This window comes from Theropithecus gelada, chromosome 7b, assembly GCF_003255815.1.
Source record: "Theropithecus gelada isolate Dixy chromosome 7b, Tgel_1.0, whole genome shotgun sequence".
Classification (NCBI taxonomy): domain Eukaryota; kingdom Metazoa; phylum Chordata; class Mammalia; order Primates; family Cercopithecidae; genus Theropithecus; species Theropithecus gelada.
Window position 1 is genome coordinate 105,189,071 of NC_037675.1, and position 22,852 is coordinate 105,211,922.

Consider the following 22,852-nt stretch of genomic DNA (forward strand, 5'->3'; position numbering starts at 1 on the left):
AAAAAAAAAAAAAAAAAAAAAAAAGAACTGTGTGAGGGGAGATGTTGAGGCAGCCTGAAGGAGGGCTAATTATCTTCTCCCAAGACGGCAGCTGCATGACACCTGCTGTACCCTTCCTGCTTGCCACCCCCATCTCCAGTCCCTCCATATTTTGGGCACATATTCCGATATTCTCTTTTGGTGGCAGAATCATTGGTTTACGGGGTGTCTTCTGAAGGGACTCTGTACCTTGTGGCGGGGCTGTGGCTGAGCAGCCAGCCTTTCTTCCCTACAGGAGCCTGGATGCCTCTCTGCCCTCTCTAATCACCCAGACCCCTGGCCACTGAATCCAAGCTAGTCTCCCACCCTGCAGGGACCCTGGGGCTGTTCTGCAGGAGTCTCTCACGTTTCCGTGCATGTATGATCAGCGGCACTGACTCCTTTGTTCCAGCCCATCCTCTCAAGCATGTTCGTGTAGCAAATTACCTTCAACAAAACATTGCGTAGCCCTCCTGAGTAGAACATGGGCAGGGTTTCCAGCCAGCTCCTGGGCACAGGGATCCTCTCCTGGAATGCAAGCGAGTGCGTGTGCAGGTGTCATCTGGCCCTCTTCACATTGCCCTGTGGGAACTATGGAAACCGAGCTCAGGGACCAGCACCACAGTGCTACTGTAGACCTGTGAATAAAAATCTGTCCTGTCTCACATCCAGGCATTGGTGTCCTTTGTCAGCATCCGTGAACCAGTGGCAGGCCACCTTGTTAGCTTGCAGCTAAGGTAAAATCTCAGACCTTTCAGGCTGGGCTCAGTGGCTCAAGCCTGTAATCCCAGAACTTTGGGAGGCCATGGCGGGGGGATCACCTGAGGTCAGGAGTTCGAGACTAGCCTGGCCAACATGGCGAAGCGCCATCTCCACTTAAAAAATACATTGGCCGGGTGCGGTGGCTCACACCTGTAATCTCAGCACTTTGGGAGGCCAAGGCAGGCAGATCACGAGGTCAGGAGATGGAGACCATCCTGGCTAACATGGTGAAACCCCATCTCTACTAAAAATACAAAAAAAAAAAATTAGCTGGGTATGGTGGGCGCCTGTAGTCCCAGCTACTCAGGAGGCTGAGGCAGGAGAATGGCGTGAACCTGGGAGGCGGAGCTTGCAGTGAGCCGAGATCATGCCACTGCACTCCAGCCTGGGTGACAGAGCAAGACTGAGTCTCAAAAAAAAAAAAAAAAAGCAAAAGAGCTGAACAAATATTTCACAAAGATAGATATATAAATGGCCAATGAGTACATGAAAAGATGTTCAGCATCTTAGGGCACAAATGCAAATTAAAACCACAAAGAGGCTGGGCGCAGTGGCTCACGCCTGTAATCCCAGCACTTTGGGAAGCTGAGGTGGGTAGATTACCTGAGGTCAAAAGTTGGAGACCAGCCTGGTCAACATGGTGAAACCCTGTCTCTACTTAAAATACAAAAATTAGCCAGATGTGGTGGTGGGCTCCTGTAATCCCAGCTACTCGGGAGACTGAAGCAGGAGAATCGCTTGAACCCTGCGGAGGTTGCAGTGAGCCAAGATCGCACCATTGCACTCCAGCCTGGGGGACAAGAAAGAAACTGCATCTCAAAAAAAAAAAAAAAAAAAAAAAAAATAGCCTGTCGTGGTAGCATGTACCTCTAATCGCAGCTACTTGGGAGGCTGAGGCAGGGGAATCGTTTGAACCCGGGAGGTGGAGGTTACATGAGTCAAGGTCGTACCACTACATTCCAGTCTGGGCAACAGAGCAAGACTCCGTCTCAAAAAAAAAAAAAAAAATTAGCCAGGCATAGTGGTATGCAGCTGTACTCCCACTTGCATCTGCTAGTTTTGGAAACATAAAAGAATATATGTTGGCCGGGCGCGGTGGCTCAAGCCTGTAATCCCAGCACTTTGGGAGGCCGAGGCGGGTGGATCACGAGGTCAGGAGATCAAGACTATCCTGGCTAACATGGTGAAACCCCGTCTCTACTAAAAATACAAAAAATTAGCTGGGCGTGGTGGTGGGCGCCTGTAGTCCTAGCTACTTGGGAGGCTGAGGCAGGAGAATGGTGTGAACCCGGGAGGAGGAGCTTGCAGTGAGCCGAGATCCGGCCACTGCACTCCAGCCTGGGCAACAGAGCAAGACTCCATCTCAAAAACAAAAACAAAAACAAAACAAAACCAGCTGGGTGCGGTGGCTCATGCCTGTAATCTCAGCACTTTGGGAGGCCAAGGCAGGTGGATCATTTGAGGACAGGAGTTCGAGACCAGCCTGGCCAACATGGTGAAACCCCAAAAACACGAAAATTAGCTGGGCGGTAGTGGTGCGTACCTGTAATCACAGTTTTTTTTGGTTTTGTTTTGTTTTTTTTTGAGGCGGAGTCTCACTCTGTCGCCCAAACTGGAGTTCAGTGGCACGATCTCGGCTCCGCCTCCCGGGTTCACGCCATTATCCTGCCTCAGCCTCCTGAGTAGCTGGGACTACAGGTGCCTGCCACCATGCCCGGCTAATTTTTTTGTATTTTTAGGAGAGATGGGGTTTCACCGTGTTAGCCAGGATGGTCTCGATCTCCTGACCTCGTGATCCGCCCGTCTCGGCCTCCCAAAGTGCTTGGATTACAGGCGTGAGCCACCGCGCCCGGCCCCTGTAATCCCAGTTACTTGGAAGGCTGAGGCATGAGAATTGCTTGAGCCTGGGAGGTGGAGGTTGCAGTGGCTGAGATTGTGCCACTGCACTCCAGTCTGGGCAACAGAGTGAGACCCTGTTTGAAAACAAAACAAAAAAAAATCACTGTTTAGTCCCTGAAATAAAGGTCACTATCATGTACAACAAAACTCTTCAAATGCTGTCCTTAAGATTTATGCGTTGTACCACGTGTAAATGTTTCCTAAAACAAACAAGCAAATGAATATTGGATTCCATTAATGCTATGAATACTGAAGCGTTTAGGGGTGGTATGTACTGATCTTTGCAATTTACTTTGAAATGCATCAAAAATGTATTGGTAGATAGAAGAATGGGGAGGAGAGATGTGATAAAGGAAATAAGGCTATATATATATATCATTATATTTACATGTGTCAAAACCCATAGAATATCCAATACTGTGTACAATACAGAGAGTGAGCCCTCATGTAAACTCTAGACTTAGTTAATATATGAATATCGGTCCATCGGTTGTAACGAATGTACCACACTAGTGCAGGATTAGTAAATATATATATATAGGAGATTCTCAAATATATATATATATTTGAGACAGGGTCTTGTTCTGTTGCCCAGGCTGGAGTGCAGTGGTGTGATCTAGGCTCACTGCAACCTCTGTCTCCCAGGTTCAAGCAATTCTTCTGCCTCAGCCTCCCAAGTAGCTGGGACTACAGGTGCGTGCCACCACGCCCAGCTAATTATTTGTATTTTTAGTAGAGATGGGGTTTCACCATGTTGGCCAGGCTGGTCTTGAATTCCTGGCCTCAAGTGATCCACCCACCTCGGCCTCCTAAAGTCCTGGGATTACAGGCATGAGCCACTGTGCCCAGCCCCGGCAAAATATTAATGGTAGAATCCTGGTGGTGGGTATGTGAGTGTTCACTGTACAGTTTGTTATTGTTTTTTTTTTGTTTGTTTGTTTGTTTTTTTTTTTTTTTTTTTTTTGTGAGACGGAGTCTCGCTCTGTCGCCCGGGCTGGAGTGCAGTGGCCGGATCTCAGCTCACTGCAAGCTCCGCCTCCCGGGTTTACGCCATTCTCCTGCCTCAGCCTCCCAAGTAACTGGGACTACAGGCGCCCGCCATCTCGCCCGGCTAGTTTTTTGTATTTTTTAGTAGAGACGGGGTTTCACCGTGTTCGCCAGGATGGTCTCGATCTTCTGACCTCGTGATCCACCCGTCTCGGCCTCCCAAAGTGCTGGGATTACAGGCTTGAGCCACCGCGCCCGGCCTGTTATTGTTTTTTTTGAGACACAGGGTCTTGCTCTGTGGCCCAGACAGGAGTGCAGTGCCATGATCATAGTTCACTGTAACTTCGAACTTCTGGCCTCAAGGGAGCCTCCCATCTCAGCCTCCAGAGTAGCTGGGACTACAGGCATACACCACGAGGCCTGGTTAATTGTTTTCTCTAAATTTTGTGTACAGTTGGTGTCTCACTATGTTGCCCAGGTTGGTCTGGAACACCTGGCCTCAAGCAATCCTCTTCCCTTGGCCTCCCAAAGTACTGGGATTACAGGTGTAAGCCACTGCACCTAGTCTTCACTGTACAGGTTTTTCACTCTTCTGTAAATGTATTTTCATCATAAAATGTTGGGAGAAAATCTCCAATATGGAATCTGTCTTCCATGGCAAATCCCTAATCGCAGGTACCACAGCCCTACTGTTTCCCTCTATCAGTGTTCTTCATACCATTTTGAAATCATTTGGATGATACAGATGTCTTCCCTTCTCCCAATTTCTGGCGTAACCTTTTGGATAACCACATAAAACACGTCCAGTCTCCATGCCACATATTGTGGGAAGTCCAGCACTTTCCTCAAGATATCTAGTGATTCCTTGAGAGGAAGTGAAGTGGGGTAAATATTCTCCTGGTCACTTGGAATACTGTCGCCCTGGCACCTGGCTCAAGTCCAGAGATACAGGTGGGGCTCAGTTGGCATAGGAGGAACCCAGTGCACCCAGCCAGGCTGAGCTTGGTTGGTGATGTTTTCCTCCCTGCTGCCATTTGAACCTCAGTCCTCATCTGCAGAAATCCTGGTCCCAGGGGACCGCCCAGAGAGCTTCCCTCGCTGCCTGGCGCCTCCAGCTGTCTTAAAGCTTAGGCTGGTACTGGTGCAGCCTCCCTCCAGCTGTACCAGGAAACAGGACACAAATGCTGGGGGTCTGGGTCACCAGGCCATGTGAGGAAACCAGCTACCACAACCAAGGCTTGCTGAGACAGGATCTCAGGCGTGGGGGACAGTGTTGCTGAGTGGTCACGGTGGCCTGCTGGCCCTGGGAGAACCCTGGGCTCTGTTCTCTCAGGGGGCCCTGGGCTGTCCTGAGGGAGTGGAGTGTGTGTGAAAGACAGAGAGACACACTGAGGGGTGGCTTCCTGGCAGGGTGCCCACCCCACCTCTTTCCCATCTTGAGCACGCCTTTGCCTGCGGTTCTGAAGGAAGTGGTTCCTGGAGCTCTGTGCTGAGCGGCCCCAGCTTTCTTTAAAGAAGAAACACCCTGGGCGGGTGCGGTGGCTCATGCATGTAATCCCAGCACTTTGGGAGGCCAAGGTGGATGGATCACGACGTCAGGAGTTCAAGACCAGCCTGGCCAAGGTGGTGAAAAACCGTCTCTATTCAAAATACAAAAATTAGCAAGTCATGGCGGCAGGCGCCTGTGATCCCAGCTACTGGGGAGGCTAGGCAGGAGAATCGCTTAAACCCTGGGGGGCGGAGCTTGCAGTGAGCCGAGATTGCACCACTGCACTCCAGCCTGGGCGAGAGAGTGAGACTCCATTCCAAAAAAAAAAAGAAGAAGAAGAAGAAAGGAAAAAACATCCTGGAAATCAGAGGAATTCCATTTTTAGAATTGAAGCCTGAGACCAGAGAGGGTGTGACCTGCGGCTGAGAGCAAGGCAGGCCAGATCCCAGATTAGCCAGGTCCGGATGCCAGGCAGCTCCTCCCTGGCCCAGCACGCCCATCCGGTGACTCCGTGACTCGTCCCTAAGCCTTGCCCTGACAAGGAGGGTGAGCGGGCTGCGGGGAGGGGTCAGGGCTGCGTGGAGCCAACCAGCCTGCTGTTCCCATGGCCTGTGCTTCCCCTGCCCCTGTCCCTCTGGCCAGGTCACCCCTCCCAGCCAGAGGACAGGCACCCAACCAGAGTACAACTGCCCAACCAGAGACAGGCTTCAGGCTGCCTCCACCCTGCCCTTCTTCTTCTCTCCCTCTTTCCTCCCCACTCCCTTCCTCCCTCCCTTCTTCAGGCATTCATAGACAGAGCTGCCCACCAGATTGCAGACCCTCAAGAACCAAAGGGAAATCCCTGCCTGCTTGTCTCTTCCAAAAAGCCGCTCGCAAAGACAGACATCCACAAACATCTACAGTGAAAAGATGAATAGTGTAAAAAATAACTTCTTGTTCCACTTTCCACTTGAGACAAATGGGACTGCGTGGTTTCTTCCATGTGGGCACTGCACTTCCTTCCTGTGGCTCCTCCACCTGCTGCAGCCTTCCCACCTGCCACGTGAGTGTCCCTCTCCCTCATCTCCTGGATCCCTGAGGGATGGCTCCCCTCTGCACTTCTTCAGGCCTCTCATCTCAGTTCCTGCCGGCTGTCAGCTCACTTGTCCAGGGCACCTGGTTCTGTCAGCTCACTTGTCCAGGGCACCTGGTTCTCAACAAATACTGAGAATGGCATGAATATGAAAAATGGTAGGCTCTATTCTTGTCTCTGATGTCCCAGGGGCCTGGCAAATGGCAGTAGGTAAGTAGTCCCCCCCGCCTTTTTTTTTTTGAGACAGGGTCTCGCTCTATTGCTCCAGCTGGAGTGCAGTGGCACAGTCATAGCTCACTGCAGCCTTGACCTCCTGGGTTCAAGTGATCCTTCCACCTTAGTTCAGCCTTCTAAGTAGCTGAGACCATAAGGGTGCATCACCATGCCTGGCTGATTTTTAAATTTTTTTGTAGAGTCAGGGTCTTACTATGTTGCCCAGGCTGTCCATGTCTTTTAATCCCAGGCAGCACTTTAGGAGTCCAACCTAGGAGCTGCTAACGGCTTCAAGGACTGCAGGATCTCCTGAGGATCATGGCAGAAGTCAGGGACTTAAGGGGACCTGATCTCTGTGCAAAGGAAGCCTGGAGAAGAAGCAGCCCAGCCCTCCTCTCATGCTTGCTTCAGGAGTGCCTTTGCAGCTGCGTCAGGTGCTGAGCAGGCTGTGGGGTTGAGGACACCAGCCCCTCCTGTTCTCTGCTCACAGGCTGAGGAGAAGGCAGCTGTGTAAACTGACCACATAGTACACACTGGGGAAGGGACAGGCGGGTGGTCAGAGGAGGCCTTGACCCAGGCAGGTGCTGTCAGAAAAAGTTTCCCCCAGGAATGGGGGAATGGGGGAGGGAGAACATTCAGAGTGAACACGATGTACAGGGGCGTGAGAGACCAGGGTGAACTCAGCAACAGCTAAGGGTGTTCAGGGGACAGGAGACCAGGAGGTTGGCAGCACTAGGCCCTGGGGGCCTTGTCGACCAAGCCAAAGAGTTTGAAGTTGCTGCAGAGAGCGATGTGTGGCAGCATTGGTGGATGAATTGGCCTTTTCTCCTTTCCCCCGACACTCCAGGCTCATTCCTGCCTGAGGACGCCTGCCCGCAGAGCTCTCCTGGGGATTTTTGTTTGTTTGTTTAAGACAGAATCTGGCTCTGTTGCCCAGGCTTGAGTGCAGTGGTGTGATTTTGGCTCACTGCAACCTCTGCCCCCCAGGTTCAAGCGACTCTCCTGCCTCAGCCTCCAGAGTAGCTGGGATTATAGGCGTGCGTCACCACGCCCGGCTAATTTGTTGTATTTTAGTAGAGATGTGGTTTCACTGTGTTGCCCAGGCTGGTCTTGAACTCTTGAGCTCAGGCAATCCACCTGCCTCAGCCTCCCGAAGTGCTGGGATTACAGGCGTGAGCCGCCTTGCTCGGCCTCTCCTGGGGCTTTGAATACCTGTCTCCTTCCTCTCATTTGGGTCTCAGCTCACGGCCTGCCTCTGAGTTCACCCCCTGACCACCTAGCCTCTGCCTGTTCCATCATCTTTGTTCCATCTCTGCCTGTTCCATCTGTGCAAGATCCTGTATTTCCTTATGTGTTTATGGCCTACTTCTCCTCACTGGAATGTAAACTCTTAGAGAGCAGAGATCTTATCTATCTTGTTCACCTATGCATCCTTGGCTGTTATCATGAGGATCATGGGAGAGCAACAAATATTTGTTGAGGAAATAAAAGAACAAGGTAATAAAGCCAGAACAAAGTGGTGGCAGTGGAGATGGATTAAAGAAATACTGAGAGGCCGGGCATGGTGGCTCACACCTGTAATCTCAGCACTTTGGGAGGCCAGCTGGGAGGACTGCTTGTGGCCAGGAGTTCGAGATCAGTCTGGGCAACATAGCAAGATCTCCTCTCTGCAAAAAATTTAAAAAACATTAGCTGGGAGTGGTGGTGCACACCTATAGTCCCTAGCTACTTGGGAGGCTGAGGCAAGAGGATCTCTCGAGCCCAGGAGTTTGAGGTTACAGTGAACTATGATTGCCACTGCCCTCCAGTCAGGGTGACAAAGATACCCTAACTCAAACAAACAAAGAAATAACGAGGAAGGAGAATATTTTCACCTGTTGCAGTAGGGCATAAGGGAGCAGTGCAGGCATCCCAGGTTTCTGGCTAGGGTTGTGGGTAAGCAGAGGGGACAGTTACTGAGCTCAGCGGCACAGAAAAAGTGAGCACTCCATGCTTGGCGGTGCCCAGCCAGTGGCTGAGCTTAGTGACATCCAAGCTGCAGTCTGGCTGAAATCACTAACCTGAAAGTGGTATGGAGGTTTGTTTGACCCTGACTCGGTGCCTCTCCCCGGGCCAACCCTAATGTGTTACCTAGGAGCTCCCCCTTTGTAGCCCACCTTTGTCTTTATAAATGAGATAAAAGTAACCAGACCTCCCTGGGAAAACCGGGATGCAGCTGCTTCTCCGGTTACTGCGGGGCACAACTGCAGGGTTCACACAGGGCTGCTGGTGCTGGGTGGTAACATCGGAAAGGAACAGCAGTTCACAAGATGGGGTTGGGGGACTGGCCCAGGAACCCCTCCAGGTTAAACGATGCCTCCGGGCCCCGCACTTGGGACGTCTGCAGGCACTGGGAGGGCTTTTCCCAAGCCGCTGGCAGCAGCGAGTGGAGCCTCGCCCACTGAATCAGCATGCCCTCCCGGCTGGCTGCTGAGTCAGGCCTGCGGAGCCGGCGAAGCCGCAGGACTTGACCCAGGCCCGCTCCGCTGCCCTTCAGGCCGGGCTGGAGGTCGAGGCCCTGCAGCCAGGGAGATGCGCCGGTGGCTGCGTGGGGTCACAGAGTGGATGTCTCCCACCCTCACAGCCTACACCCCGGCCCTTCCCCTTTGCCTGTCTGAGGCGCAGTTTGTGTCGAGGGGGAGCGCCTGGAAAGTCTCCTCGTACAGATACGAGGGTCCAAAAGCCCCGAGGAGAGGGAGGCGCAGGGTTAGGGATCAGGGTCTCGACCAAAGGCTGTCGGTTTTCCTGGAGAAGGGAGAAAGGCCTGGCCGGGATCCTGTGATTCCGGGGGCTCCCAAAGGCTTCCTAGTGGGGTTTTGGGGGGACCGAAATGAGCGCACAAAGCTCGCGGGCCTCCGAGTGGGGCGGGGCGGGAGCCCAGTGGTGGCGGCTGCGGCCAGGCCTGCACCTTCCCCGGCCGCATTTCTGTAGGGCCCACAGCCCGGCTGGAGGGGAAGGTGCCGAAGCGCTGGGTCATCGCGGCTGCGAGGTCGGAGAGACCAGGGCCTGGCCGCCCACCCCACGAGCCGCGCCCTGCCCCAAGCGCCCCGCCCCCGTCCGTGTTCCAGCCGGGAAGCCCGCGGCGTCCTGCACCGTCACCCTGTTCCCTGTGACCGCCCACCTGATACCCAAACAGCTTCCTCGCCCCTCCAGTCCCCAGCTCGCCGAGCGCTTGCTGAGAGCCACCCAGCCTCAGTTTCCCCAGCCCCGGGCGGCGCGAGGGGCGATGACGTCATGCCGGCGCGCGGCATTGTGGGGCGGGGCGAGGCGGGGCGCCGCGGGAGCAACACTGAGACGCCATTTTCGGCGGCGGGAGAGGCGCAGGCGGCCGAGCGGGACTGGCTGGGTCGGCTCTGCTGCCGCTGCGGGGAGGAGCCGCGGGGCTGTGCTCGGCGGCCAAGGGGACAGCGCGCGGGCGGCTGAGGATGCTACGGGGCGGCGGCGCCCCTCGCTCGTGACTGCTGCGCCGCGCCTCACACAGCCGAGGCGGGCTCGGCGCGCGGTCGCTGCTCCGCGCGCGCGCCCGGCGGCGCTCCTGGTGCTGACAGCGCGAGACAGCGCGGCCCTCAGGAGCTGGACGGTGAGTCCCCGGCGTGCGCCCCGGACCGCGGCCCCGGCCCCCTCCTCATCCTCCGCCCCGTCCCTGTCTCGCTCCTTTTCGGACTCGCCCCGGGCGCAACTCCGTCTCCATCCAGGTTCCTGTCCCAGACCCTGTCGGTTCCCACCCCGGTACCCGCCCCAGTTCACCGCCCCGGCCGGTCCGCGACCCCTTGCAGGTCAGGTCGGGTTCCTGTCCCCGGCCCCTTTCCCAGCCCCGGCTCCCGGCGCCGTGCGTCCTCCCCATCCGCGTCCCACTGCAGGTTCCGGTCCCCGACCCTGCCCAGGGCCCCGCCCTGGTCCCGCATCCGCGGCTCGGCCCAGCTGCGGGCGGCGGCGGCCTTTCCCGGGGACAGCTGTGGACCCCGGGAGCCCGCGACAGGGGAGGTGGCCGCCCCCGGGATCGCGGCGGGCGGGGAGGCCGGAGGCCCAGCGGGGCTGGCTTTGTCCGATTCCTCCTCTTCCTTCCACCCCCGCCTCTCCCGGCACCGCCCTGAGCGGACGCGCCTGTCATCCTCGCGGGCGGCGGGGGGCCGGGTCCCTCCCGAGAGCCGACTCCGCTTCGCCTCTTTGGCGACCCCTTTTTTTCGGTAACCAGATGTGAAACGTTTCGGGCGACCCTGTTCACCTAAGCTGGCGTTGCTCCAACTAAAGTTGAAGCAGCCCCCGTCCTGGAATGCTTTTTCGATGTAAAATTGGGTGCACCCTTTTTCCTAAGAAAATTAAAATAAAGCGTTAAAAAAGTGAAATTAATGCGTGATGGAGTGGATGGTTTTATACTTAATATTTGTAGGTCGTTTCTAGGTATATTTGTATTGGAATTGTTGCTGCCTGTTACTTTTTATTATTTAAATGCATTAAGAATTTACATATTAAGCATTTATAAAGGAATACTTACAAAAATGATGCTTTTAAAAAATGTGAGAACAAAAAATTTGAGATATACTATTTCAGGTGTTCTGTAAAAGGGCAGTTAGAGCTTTGATTCTTTGCATTAGTTAAATTCCAAGGCCTTTTTTTTTTGGTATGGCATGACTAAGCCATTGATCAGAATCAGCTCGGAATACATTGCACTAGTTTAGTGAAAAACGCATTAGGAAACTGGAACGACCTCCTTAAGTTATATTACAGCCATGGCCTTGCTTCTTTCAGGTATTGCCAACAAGCCTGTTATGGTGAGAAATTTGACCTATTGCTCTGTTTCCTAAATATTTGTAGGAATACAATGATACCAAGTATGAAGTGTATTTCAACTTGTATGGAATTCTGTGTGGGAGGGTAGGCACTCTAAAGAGCCAGTGTCTCTCCAAGTCATCAAAGAATGCAACATCATGTTGCGGTTGAGCCTGGCAGCCCTGCCTGGCACTGAGTGCTGTGGAGGACCCAGGTGGTAACCTCTAACCCTGCTGCAGCCTTGCGCACCTCACCTTGCCTAGCATTGTCTTAGAAAAGCATCCAGACGTGCACAGGAGTCTGTGCACTGGACAGCGTTTATCTCCAGCAAAGGGGGAGGGAATGACACTGGGGAGAGGCACACAGTATCTTAAATATTTCATAACAAATAACTGCACTCATTTAAATTTTATACCTTTTTTTTTTTTTTTTTTGAGATGGAGTCTTGCTCTGTTGCCCAGGCTGGAGTGCAGTGGTGCGATCTCTGCTCATGGCAAGCTCCGCCTCCCGGGTTCACGCCATTCTCCTGCCTCAGCCTCCCCTGCAGCTGGGACTCCAGGCGCCCGCCACCACGCCCAGCTAATTTTTTGTGTTTTTAGTAGAGACGGTGTTTCACCGTGTTAGCTAGGATGGTCTCGATCTCCTGACTTCATGATTTGCCCACCTTGACCTCCCAAAGTGCTGGGATTAACAGGCGTGAGCCACTGCGCCTGGCCCAAATTTATACATTTTTAAAATTTATACATTCTTAAGCATGTTTCTCAGTGTTGGAAAAAAGTCAGTGTGTAACTCTGTATAGGGCCATAAACTATTTTAAAACATACTTGTATAAAAAGAAACCTAGAATAGAAAAATCAAAAGTTGAGTGAAATGTAGGATTAGTATCGCCTGAAAATGTTCTTCGTAGATAAGTGGAATGTTAGAAACCAGTATTTTATTTTTATTTATTTATTTGTTTAGAAATGAGTCTTGCTCTGTCGCTTAGACTGGAGTTCAGTGGTATGATCTCGGCTCCCTGCAACCTCCGCTTCCCAGGTTCAAGAGGTTCTCCTGCCTCAGCCTCCCTAGTAGCTGAGATTACAGGCGCCCACTACTACACCAGGCTAATTTTTTGTATTTTTAGTAGAGACGGGGTTTCACCACGTTGGCCAGGCTGGTCTCGAACTCCTAACCTCAGGTGATCCACCTGCCTCAGCCTCCCAAAATGCTAGGATTACAGGTGTGAGCCATTGCGCCTGGGCCGAAACCAGTATTTTATGTAGCAAAGAAATGATAAGTAATATATTCAAACGAGAGTAATATATTCAAACGAGAGTATTTGGGAAGATTTAAGTGTCAAATTTCAGGGCATATAATAAAAATGACAAGCAAATTAAGATGCAAATACTGGTCTTAAATGTCTGTTGAGAATCAACTGAATGGCAGGTACTGTGCTGAGTAGTCAGCGATATGTTGCTAAAAGAGCTACTGTTGGCCAGGTGTGGTGGCTCACGCCTGTAATCCTGGTGCTTTGGGGGGCCAAGGCGGGTCACCTGAGGTCAGGAGTTCAAGACCAGCCTGGCCAACATGGTAAAACCCCATCTCTACTAAAAATACAAAAATTAGCCAGGTGTGGTAGTGCACACCTGTAATCCCAGCTACTCGCGAGACTGAGGAATGAGAATCACTTGAACCGGGAAGTGGAGGTTGTAGTGAGTCGAGATCACGTCACTGCACTCCAGCCTGCATGACTGAAGCGAGACTCCATCTCAAAACAAACTAAAAAAAAAGAGCAGCTGTCAGCCGTGCGATGGCTTATGCCTGTAATCCCAGCACTTTAGGAGGCCAAGGTGGACTGATCACCTGAGGTCAGGAGTTTGAGACCTGCTTGGTTAACATGGTAAAACCCTGTCTCTACTAAAAATACAAACAAAAAAACCAAAAAATCCAACAAAAAAAACCGGGTGTGGTGGCAGGTGCCTCTAATCCCAGCTACTTGGAAGACTGAGGCTGGAGAATCGCTTGAACCCAGGAGGTGGAGGTTGCAGTGAGCTGAGATCACGTCTTTGCACTCCAGCCTGGTTAACAAGAGCAAAACTCTGTCTCAAAAAAAAAAAAATAAAATAAATAAAACCAAAAAACCTCTGTCCTCTAGGAGCTCACAGACTGGCATGGACAGGTACCACAGACCAGGTTAAAGGCTGTGATGAGTGCACTGAGGAGGCGATTCTTCACAAAAGAAAAGTACAAATCAGCCATTGTCAGGGGGTCAGGGATTGGGATTGGGGTTCCTGTTTGGAGGAAATAAATCCTGAGGTTGTGCTGCTGTAAAGGGGTGTGTTGGTAAGGGAGCGTGGGAGTGAGAGTGGAAAGATGAAGTTAAGAAAGGCCCTGAATGACTTCTTAGAAGTCTGCTTTCATTCTGAGGTTTACAAGTGAGGGTTGGAAGATTTTTTTTTTTTTTTCCGAGATGGAGTCTCGCTCTGTCACCCAGGCTGGAGTGCAGTGGCACGATCTCTGCTCACTTCAGCCTCCGCCTCCCGGGTTCAAGTGATTCTCCTACCTCAGCCTCCCGAGTAGCTGGGACTACAGGTGTGTGCCACCACGCCTGGCTAATTTTTTGTATTTTTAGTAGAGACAGGGTTTCACCATGTTAGCCAGGATGGTCTGCATCTCCTGACCTCGTGATCTGCCCGCCTTGGCCTCCCAAAGTGTTAGGATTACAGGTGAGCCACTGTGCCTGGCCGGAGGGTTGGAAGATTCTAAGGAGCCAGGTGACACTTTAAAAAGAGCATAGGCAGGCTGGCTGGGCTGGTGCCACTGCACTCCAGCTTGGATGACAGAGCGAGACTCTGTCTCAAAAAAAAAAAAAAAAGCATAGGCAGTGGTGGGGCAGGTGCTGTGAACTGGGATGAGATTAATTAGGAAGCCGTTAACCCCAACTGAGCAAGCCTCAGGATTAGGGCAGTGACAGAAGGAACAGAGAAGCTAGATGGGGGGCAGGGGCTGGGCCGTAAGGGTTATAGTCAACCTGATTTGGGGCTGATTGGATTGGGGTAAATGAGGAGGTGCAGGTAGGACTCCCCAGAATGATCCTGTGAAAACCTGAGTCACTCCTCTGTTAAAGCTTTTGTCAGTGTCCTCTGAGTACCCCACCCTGTCTCTTTTCATCTTCCTGCTCTGGCCCTACTCAAGCACTTCCAGGCACATCTGGAGTTCTGAACCAAACTCACTCTTCTAGTGATTAGCATTTCCTCACTTGCCCATATACTCCTTAGCCTGTGCCCTGATTTTTCTCCTTAGCACACCTCACTGTCTAAAATGCTGTATCATCATTATTATTATTATTTTATTGTTTTTTGAGACAGAGTCTCGCTGTGTCACCCAGGCTGGAGTGCAGTGGCATGATCTCAGCTCACTGCATCCTCCGCCTCCCTGGTTCAAGCCTTTCTCCTGCCTCAGCTTCCCAAGTAGTTGGGACTACAGGCATATGCTACCACACCCAGCTAATTTTTTTATTTTTAGTGGAGATGGGATTTCACCACGTTAGCCAGGCTGGTCTCGAACTCCTGACCTCAAGTGATCCGCCCGCCTCAGCCTCCCAAAGTGCTAGGATTATAGGCCTGAGCCACTGTACCTGGCTGATACTGTGTTATTTTAATCATTTTCTTACTTTTATTATTTGTCTCCATTTATGTTCATCATCTCCACAAGGGTGTGGAATTTTGTCTCTTGTATTCAGTGTCAATGCTTGGCACGTAATAGGAACTTAGTAAATGTTTGTTGAAGAAATGCATCTAGAATGACTTCCTCATCTCTAATTTGGGTGACTCACTGGCTGGTGACACTTAAACCCAAGGAGGGAAAATGGGAGAAAGAGGAGATTGCCAGTTTGTTTTTGGGTATGTTAAATCCAAAAACACTTTGGGAGGCCAAGGCAGGCGGGTCACCTGAGGTCAGGAGTTTGAGACCAGCCTGGCCAACATGGTGAAACTTCGTCTCTACTAAAAATCCAAAATCAGCCACGTGTGGTGGCACGCTCCTGTAGTCCCAGCTACTTCGGAGGCTGAGGCAGGAGAATCACTTGAACCTGGGAGGCGGAGGTTACAGTGAGCCAGATCGTGCCACTGTACCCCAGCCTGGGAGACAAGAGTGAGACTCCCGTCTCAAAAAAAAAAAAAAAAAGAAAAGTAAAATAGGTACTGTTACTGAGATTCTACTGTTGAGGAATTCGGGGGTGAGAGAGGGGAAGTTTCTGAAATCAAAGTTACACAGCTGTGAAGTCAGGATTCTGAATCACGTTTTTTACTTCTGCAGTACAAGCTTCGAATCATCTTGTAGTACTTAAAGCTGCACCTTCAAGTGAATCATAATGCTGTTTAATCCTATCATTACTTTTTCTTGGGAAAACCTTGCACCACTTCAATTTTTTTCAAAGATGTACCATTTTAGCGATTTGTAAGTTCACAATTCAGTAGTGTTAAGGATATGCACATTGTTGTTCCACATTTCTGGAACTCTTTGATCTGGCAGCACTGAGACTGTAGCCCCTAAATACTGATATCTCCTCCTCCCTCACCCTCCCCCGGTAACCATCTTTTCTACTTTGTTTCTATGATTTTGACTACTTTCAGTACTTTACTTTTTATTTTTATTTTTATTTTTTTTTTATTTATTTATTTATTTTTTTTGAGACGGAGTCTCGCTGTGTCGCCCAGGCTGGAGTGCAGTGGCGCGATCTCGGCTCACTGCAAGCTCCGCCTCCCGGGTTCACGCCATTCTCCCGCCTCAGCCTCCGAGTAGCTGGGACTACAGGCGCCCGCCACCACGCCCGGCTAGTTTTTTGTATTTTTAGTAGAGACGGGGTTTCACCATGTTAGCCAGGATGGTCTCGATCTCCTGACCTCGTGATCCACCCGCCTCGGCCTCCCAAAGTGCTGGGATTACAGGCTTGAGCCACCGCGCCCGGCCTATTTTTTTTGAGATGGAGTTTTGCTCTTGTTGCCCAGGCTGGAGTGCAGTGGCACAATCTTGGCTTACTGCAACCTCTGCCTCCTGGGTTCAAGCGATTCTCCTGCTTCAACCTCCCGAGTAGCTGGGATTACAGGCATGCGCCACCACGCTGGGCTCATTTTGTATTTTTAGTAGAGATGGGTTTCTTCATGTTGGCCAGGCTGGTCTCGAACTCCTGACCTCAGGTGATCGCCCCTGTCGGCCTCCCAAAGTGCTGGGATCACAGGCGTGAGCCACTGTGCCTAGCCTTACCTGTCTTTTTCATCTGAGCCATTCTAGTCGATGTATATAGTGGCATCTTGTTAGTTTTAATGTGTATTTCCCTGATGACTCATAATGGTGAGCACTTACGTGCTTGTCGGTCTTTTGTATACCTGGACTTGTAAAGTGTCTATTCAAGACTTTTGCCCATTTAAAAAATTGGATTGTTAAGTTCCTTATTTATTTATTTATTTATTTTTTTGAGATGGAGTCTCACTCTGTCGCCCAGGCTAGAGTGCAGTGGCGCGATCTCAGCTCACTGCAAGCTCTGCCTTCCGGGTTCACGCCTTTCTCCTGCCTCAGCCTCCCGAGTAGCTGGGACTACAGGCACCGCCACCACGCCCGGCTAATTTTTTTGTACTTTTAGTAGAGACGGGGTTTCACCGTGTTAACCAGAATGGTCTCGATCTGCTGACCTCGTGATCCACCCGTCTCGGCCTCCCAAAGTGCTGGGATTACAGGTGTGAGCCACCACACCCGGCCTGTTTTGTTTTTTTTTTTTTTTTGTAGACAGAGTCTCGCTTTGTTGCCCAGGCTGGAGTGCAGTGGCATAATCTCAGCTCACTGCAGGCTCCGCCTCCCAGGTTCAGGCCATTCCCCTGCCACAGCCTCCGGAGTAGCTGGGACTACAGGTGCCCGCCACCATGCCCGGCTAATTTATTTTTATTTCTATTTTTATTTTATTTTTAGTAGATATGGGTTTCATGATGTTAGCCAGGATGGTCTCGATCTCCTGACCTCATGATCCACCCGTCTTGACCTCCCAAAGTGCTGGTATTACAGGCATGAGCCACCATGCCCGGCAGTTCCTTACATATTTTTTATACAAGTCATTTGCCAGATATCTATGTGTTGCAGATACTTTTTACTAATCTGTGGCTTAACTTTATTTTTTGGTAGTGCCTTTTAATAAATCAATACTTTCAATTGTTTTAACCAAGGTCTGGCAAGTTTTATTAAATAAATTTTCACAGGATTTATTTTTATCTTTTTTTTTTTTTTTGAGATGGAGTTTTCACTCTTGTTGCCTAAGCTGGAGTGGAATGGTATAATATCAACTCACTGCAACCTCTGTCTCCCAGGTTCAAGCCATTCTCCTGCCTCAGCCTCCTGAGTAGCTGGGATTACAGGTGTGCACCACCGCGCTTGGCTACTTTTTTATAGAGATGGGGTGTCACCATGTTGGCCAGGCTGGTCTCAAACTCTTGACCTCAGGTGATCTGCCCACCTTGGCCTCCTACAGTGCTGGGATTACAGGCATGAGCCACTGCGCTAGCCACAGAGTTTACTTCTTACCAGTCAGTTCTGTCATCCTTCTAATGATATCAGAATCACCTGAATCAGTGCTAGCCAGTGTGTATACTCGATAGTAGTATCCACATGCTCTGCTCAGTTCAGTATTATTGCCACTGTAGTGATGGACACCAATTTTGGCCAAGATTGCACAGTACTTTATTTCAGATTTCCTCAAAGCTGGGCAGTTGTTGGCGAGGATGACCGATTTCGCTTTGCTTTGTTTGATCATATTCTGAGTCTGCTTGTACCGCGGCACGTACTTTGCACTTTTTTTTTTTTTTGAAATGGAGTCTTGCTCTGTCGCCCAGTGTGGAGTGCAGTGGCGTGATCTCGGCTCACTGCAGCCTCTGCCTCCGGGTTCCAGCGATTCTGCTGCCTCAGCCTCCTGGGTAGCTGGGATTACGGGCACACGCCACCACGCCTGGATAATTTTGGTATTTTTAGTAGAGATGGGGTTTCACCATGTTGGCCAGGCTGGTCTCGAACTCCTGACCTCAGGGATCTGCCCACCTCGGCCTCCCACAGCGCTGGGATTAGAGGCGTGAGCCACTGCACCCAGCCACTTTCCACTTTTCGTAACAAGTTGGAGCCTAGAAGTGACAAATTCTTTCATCTTCTTTCCTGCCTCAGGTGCAGGACAGCCCCCAACGAAGAACAGCTGCCAAATGACCAGGGAATGAGAAAGGTAGTACTTGAAAATTTCGATGAAGTCCAGTTTTCAGTTCATTCTTTTATGGCTCCTGCTTTCTTATCTATTTATTATTATTATTATTTTTCATAGAGATGGGGTCTCATAATGTTGCCCAGGCTAGTCTTAAATTCCTGGGCTCAAACAATCCTCCCACCTTTGCCTTCCAAAGTGCTAGGATTCCAGGCATGAGCCACTTTGCCCTGCTTATGTTTTTAAATCATTAAAAAGAAATACACTGTTTTGGGAAGTTGAAGATACACAGAGGTATCAATAGCCATACAGAGATGTCAGTGAAAGGTGTCCCATTTCCTTTGTCCTGAGACACTGTTTTGTTTTTTGAGACAGGGTCTCCCTCTGTCACCCAGGCCAGAGTACAGTGGTGCTATCATGGCTCACTGCAACCTCTGACTCTTAGGCTCAAGTGATCCTCGTGCCCAGCCTCCTGGGTAACTGGGACCAGAGGTGCATGCCACCTTACTCAGCTGGAGAGAATTTATTTTTATTTATTTATGTGTTTTTTGAAATGGAGTCTTGCTCTGTTGCCCAGGCTAGAGTGCTGTGGTGTGACCTCGGCTCGCTGCAACTTCCACTTCCCAGGTTCAAGCGATTCTCCTGCCTCAGCCTCTTGAGTAGCTGGGTTTACAGACACACGCTACCACACCCGCTAATTTTTTTGTATTTTTAGTAGAGACGAGGTTTCACTGTTTTGGCCAGGCTGGTCTTGAACTCCTGCCCTCAGGTGAAGCGCCCACCTTGGCCTTCCAAAGTGCTGGAATTACAAGTGTGAGCCACCGCGCCCAGCCTGAGAGAATTTATTTTTTTTTAATGTTTTCTTTTCCTTTTTTTTCCCCCCGAGACAGAGTCTTGCACTGTTGCCCAGGCTGGAGTGCAGTGACTCAACCTCGGCTCACTGCAGCCTCTGCCTCCCAGATCCAAGTCATTGTCCTGCCTCAGCCTCCCGAGTAGTTGGGATTACAGGCATGCACCACCACACCCAGCTAATTTTTGTATTCTTAGTAGAGATGGGGTTTCACCATGTTGGCAAGGCTGGTCTCAAACTCCTGACCTCAGGTGATCTACCCACCTCCCCCTCCCAAAGTGCTAGAATTATAGGCGTGAGCCACTGTGCCTGGCCTGAGATAATTTATTTTTTAAAAATGTTTTCTTTGGCCAGGTGCGGTGGCTCACTCCTGTAATCCCAGCACTTTGGGAAGCCAAGGTGAGTGGATCATGAGGTCAGGAGACTGAAACCATCCTAGCCAACATGTTGAAACCCCGTCTCTACTGAAAAAACAAAAATTAGCCAGGCGTGGTGGCGCGTGCCTGTAATCCCAGCTACTTGGGAGGCTGAGGCAGCAGAATCACTCGAACCGGGGAGTCGGAGAATGAAGTGAGCCAAGATGGCGCCATTGCACTCCAGCCTGGCGACAGAGCGAGACTCCGTCTCAAGAAAAAAAAAATGTTTTCTTTAATTGCCTTTCTTCATTTAGGAAAGAACATTATTCCATTGATTAGCATTTAAATACATAAACTTAGTCTTATGGTATGTTTGTCTGCTGACATTTTTAATATTTGATTAAAGGTGCTTTTTGTAACCACAGAATTAGTATCTGTATTTGTGTATTTTGCCCCATACTCCCGCAGTACTCTGTTACGTATTCTCTTAGTCACGCAGTCAGATGAAGCTGTTTTTTCCTTTCTATTTGATCAGCCAAGAACTTGGAATAGAGATGTTTGCATCGTGAGGACTTACTCATTCTTGTTTTCAGAAAAAGCATGTTATCCTGTATTTTCATGTAGTACCCTTTCTTCTAGTGTCTTGTGCTTACAATTTACATCTGAAGGATGGGCCTGTGGTCCTATGGCAAATTAAGTGAACCAGCTCGCTTTCCAGTCATGACCAGGAGGCTGGCTGACCCGCCTAGGGGTAAGCACCTGACAGCTGGCTGGGGAAATCTCCTGCTTGTAAAAATCTCTTCAGGTGCAGCCATGGTTATTTATTTATTTATTTATTTTTGAGACGGAGTTTTGCTCTTGTTGCTGGAGTGCAATGGCAAGATCTCAGCTCACTGCAACATCCGCCTCCCAGATTGAAGCGATTCTCCTGCTGCAGCCTCCCGAGTATCTGGGATTACAGACATGCACCACCATGCCCGGCTAATTTTGTATTTCTAGTAGAGACGGGGTTTCTCCATGTTGATCAGGCTGGCCTCGAACTCCCGACCTCAGGTGATCTGCCTGCTTTGGCCTCCTCAGTGCTGGGATTATAGACGTGAGCCACCATGCTCAGCCACAGCCATGGTTATTAATAGGCCTCTTTAGATTTCTAAAAGAGCTCCGTCACCTTTTCCAGAGCTGCGTGTATACCTGGAAACAGTGGTGTGGTTAGGTTGTTGAATAGTTAGAGGGTCTGTGTCCATAGAGGTGGCTGGTTTCAAAACAATCCCAGTGGACTTCCTAAGCAAGCTGTGGGGGAAAAGTATCCAGAGGGGTTCTGTCTGACCTCCTTTCCTTAATTCTGAAAGCACATCTACAAATAAGTCACCCAAAGGCCAAATAGATGCATTTGTTTTGTCTGGTAGTTAATGTTTTCTTTTTAAAAAATATTTGTGTATTTATTTAATTTTTGAGACAGGGTCTTGCTGTTTTGCCTAGGTTGGGGTGCGGTGTCACAATCTTGGCTCAGTGCAGCCTCCGTGTTCAAGTGATCGTCCCACCTCTGCCCCTGAAGTAGCTGGGACTACAGGTGCACACCACCATGACCAGCTAATATTTTGTAGAGACAGGGTTTCACGGCATCACCCTGTCTGGTCTCTAACTTCTGGGCTCAAGTGATCGCTCTCCTTGGCCTCCCAAAGTGCTGGGATTACAGGCGTGAGCCACTATGCTGGGCCATCACGATACTATTTATTTCCCTGAATATGACTTGGACTGTTCCTGTAGGCTAGTCCCTTCACCTTATAACCCTCTTTGCTGGTATTCTTTGGGGCTTCTGCGCCTCTATGGGGATGGGACATGACCTCTGTGATCTGGCCAGCACTGCCAGGGTTTCCTGTTGGCTCAACTCAGATGCACATCTCTTGGTAAAACATCCCTTATAAACAAATTTTTGCAAGGCAAAAACCTCTGTTTTCTTTCCTCCATCCCAGTTTTCCTTAATATGCTACCCTCCTCTGTATTTATAGGAACTTTATTTAACATTTGAGAATTGTGAGAGTAATTCACATTTCTTTCTTGACTGTCCTTCATTCTGTGTACCCAGACCTGTTGATTTTTCTACCACGTTCTTTTTCTCTTTTAGAAAATTGAAATGTAAGTCACATCACATCAAATGCTCCATTTTAAAGTGCAGTGCAGTGATTTTTAATGTATTCTCTGTTTTGTGCGACTACAATCTGTTATCTAATTCCACACATTCCTTTTTCCTTTTGAGTGCTTGGTGGTGGTGTTTTTTTTTTTTTTTAACTTTCTTCATCACTGTGAGCTTTCCCCACCTGGCTGAATTTCACATGATAAAACCAGGGGAGGTAAAGTGACCAAAGATGATGCCCTTTGCTTCTCTGCCTTTGCTTTCATTTCATTAATTTTTTTTTTTTTTTTTTGAGACAGAATCTTGCTCTGTCACTCAGGCTGGAGTCTGGTTGTATATATATATGAACACAGTGGGGTGTGTGGGTGTGTGTGAACATTGTGGTGTGTATGTATGAACACAGTGGGGGTGTGTGTGTGTGAGCACAGTGGTGTGTGTATGAACATGGGGTGTGTGTGTGTGAGCACAGTGTGTGTGAACGCAGTGGGGGTGTGTGTGAGCATGGTGGTGTGTATGTATGAACATAGGGTGTATGTGTGTGAGCAGAGGGGTGTGTGTGGATGTGTGTGTGTTCATGCAGCATGGTAGGGTTCCTGAAGCAGAGGGACACTTGGAGCAAAGAGACCTTGGATTCTGTTCCTCTTATCAGTAGAATAAGCTAAAGTCACTTCATCTATCCCAGTTTCCTCAGCTGTAAATGGAAATTATAATGATAGGTCATCAAACTACCTGCAGATTTTTTTATTGTTATTTCAGTAAAATATTATACATTTGAAAATGCTCCCAAAACTAAAATATTGGATAGATGTGAATTCTTCTTTCCTTTTTTTTTTTTTGAGATAGAGTCTTGCTCTGTCGTCTAGGCTGGAGTGCAGTGGCATGATCTTGGCTCATTGCAACCTCCACCTCGTGAGTTCAAGTGATTCTCCAGCCTTAACCTCCCAAGTAGCTGGAACTACAGGCATATACCACCACGCCTGGCTAATTTTTGTATTTTTAGTAGAGATGGGATTTCACCGTGTTGGCCAGGCTGTTCTTGAACTCCTGACCTCA

General features: G+C 49.9%; 1 protein-coding gene across 14 annotated transcripts in view; it reads left to right on the forward strand.

The window, feature by feature from the left end:
• The first annotated feature begins 9,739 nt into the window (after positions 1 to 9,739).
• The window catches only part of KLC1 (kinesin light chain 1), a 71,173-nt gene continuing 58,060 nt past the window's right edge, over positions 9,740 to 22,852 (forward strand). For 13 of the 14 annotated variants that reach the window (XM_025391432.1, XM_025391434.1, XM_025391427.1 and 10 more), the window contains exon 1: positions 9,740 to 10,059. The gene's annotated coding sequence lies outside the window, so the exon portion shown is untranslated. The remainder of the gene's footprint in view (positions 10,060 to 22,852) is intronic. The other variant, XM_025391431.1, reaches the window with a different exon arrangement.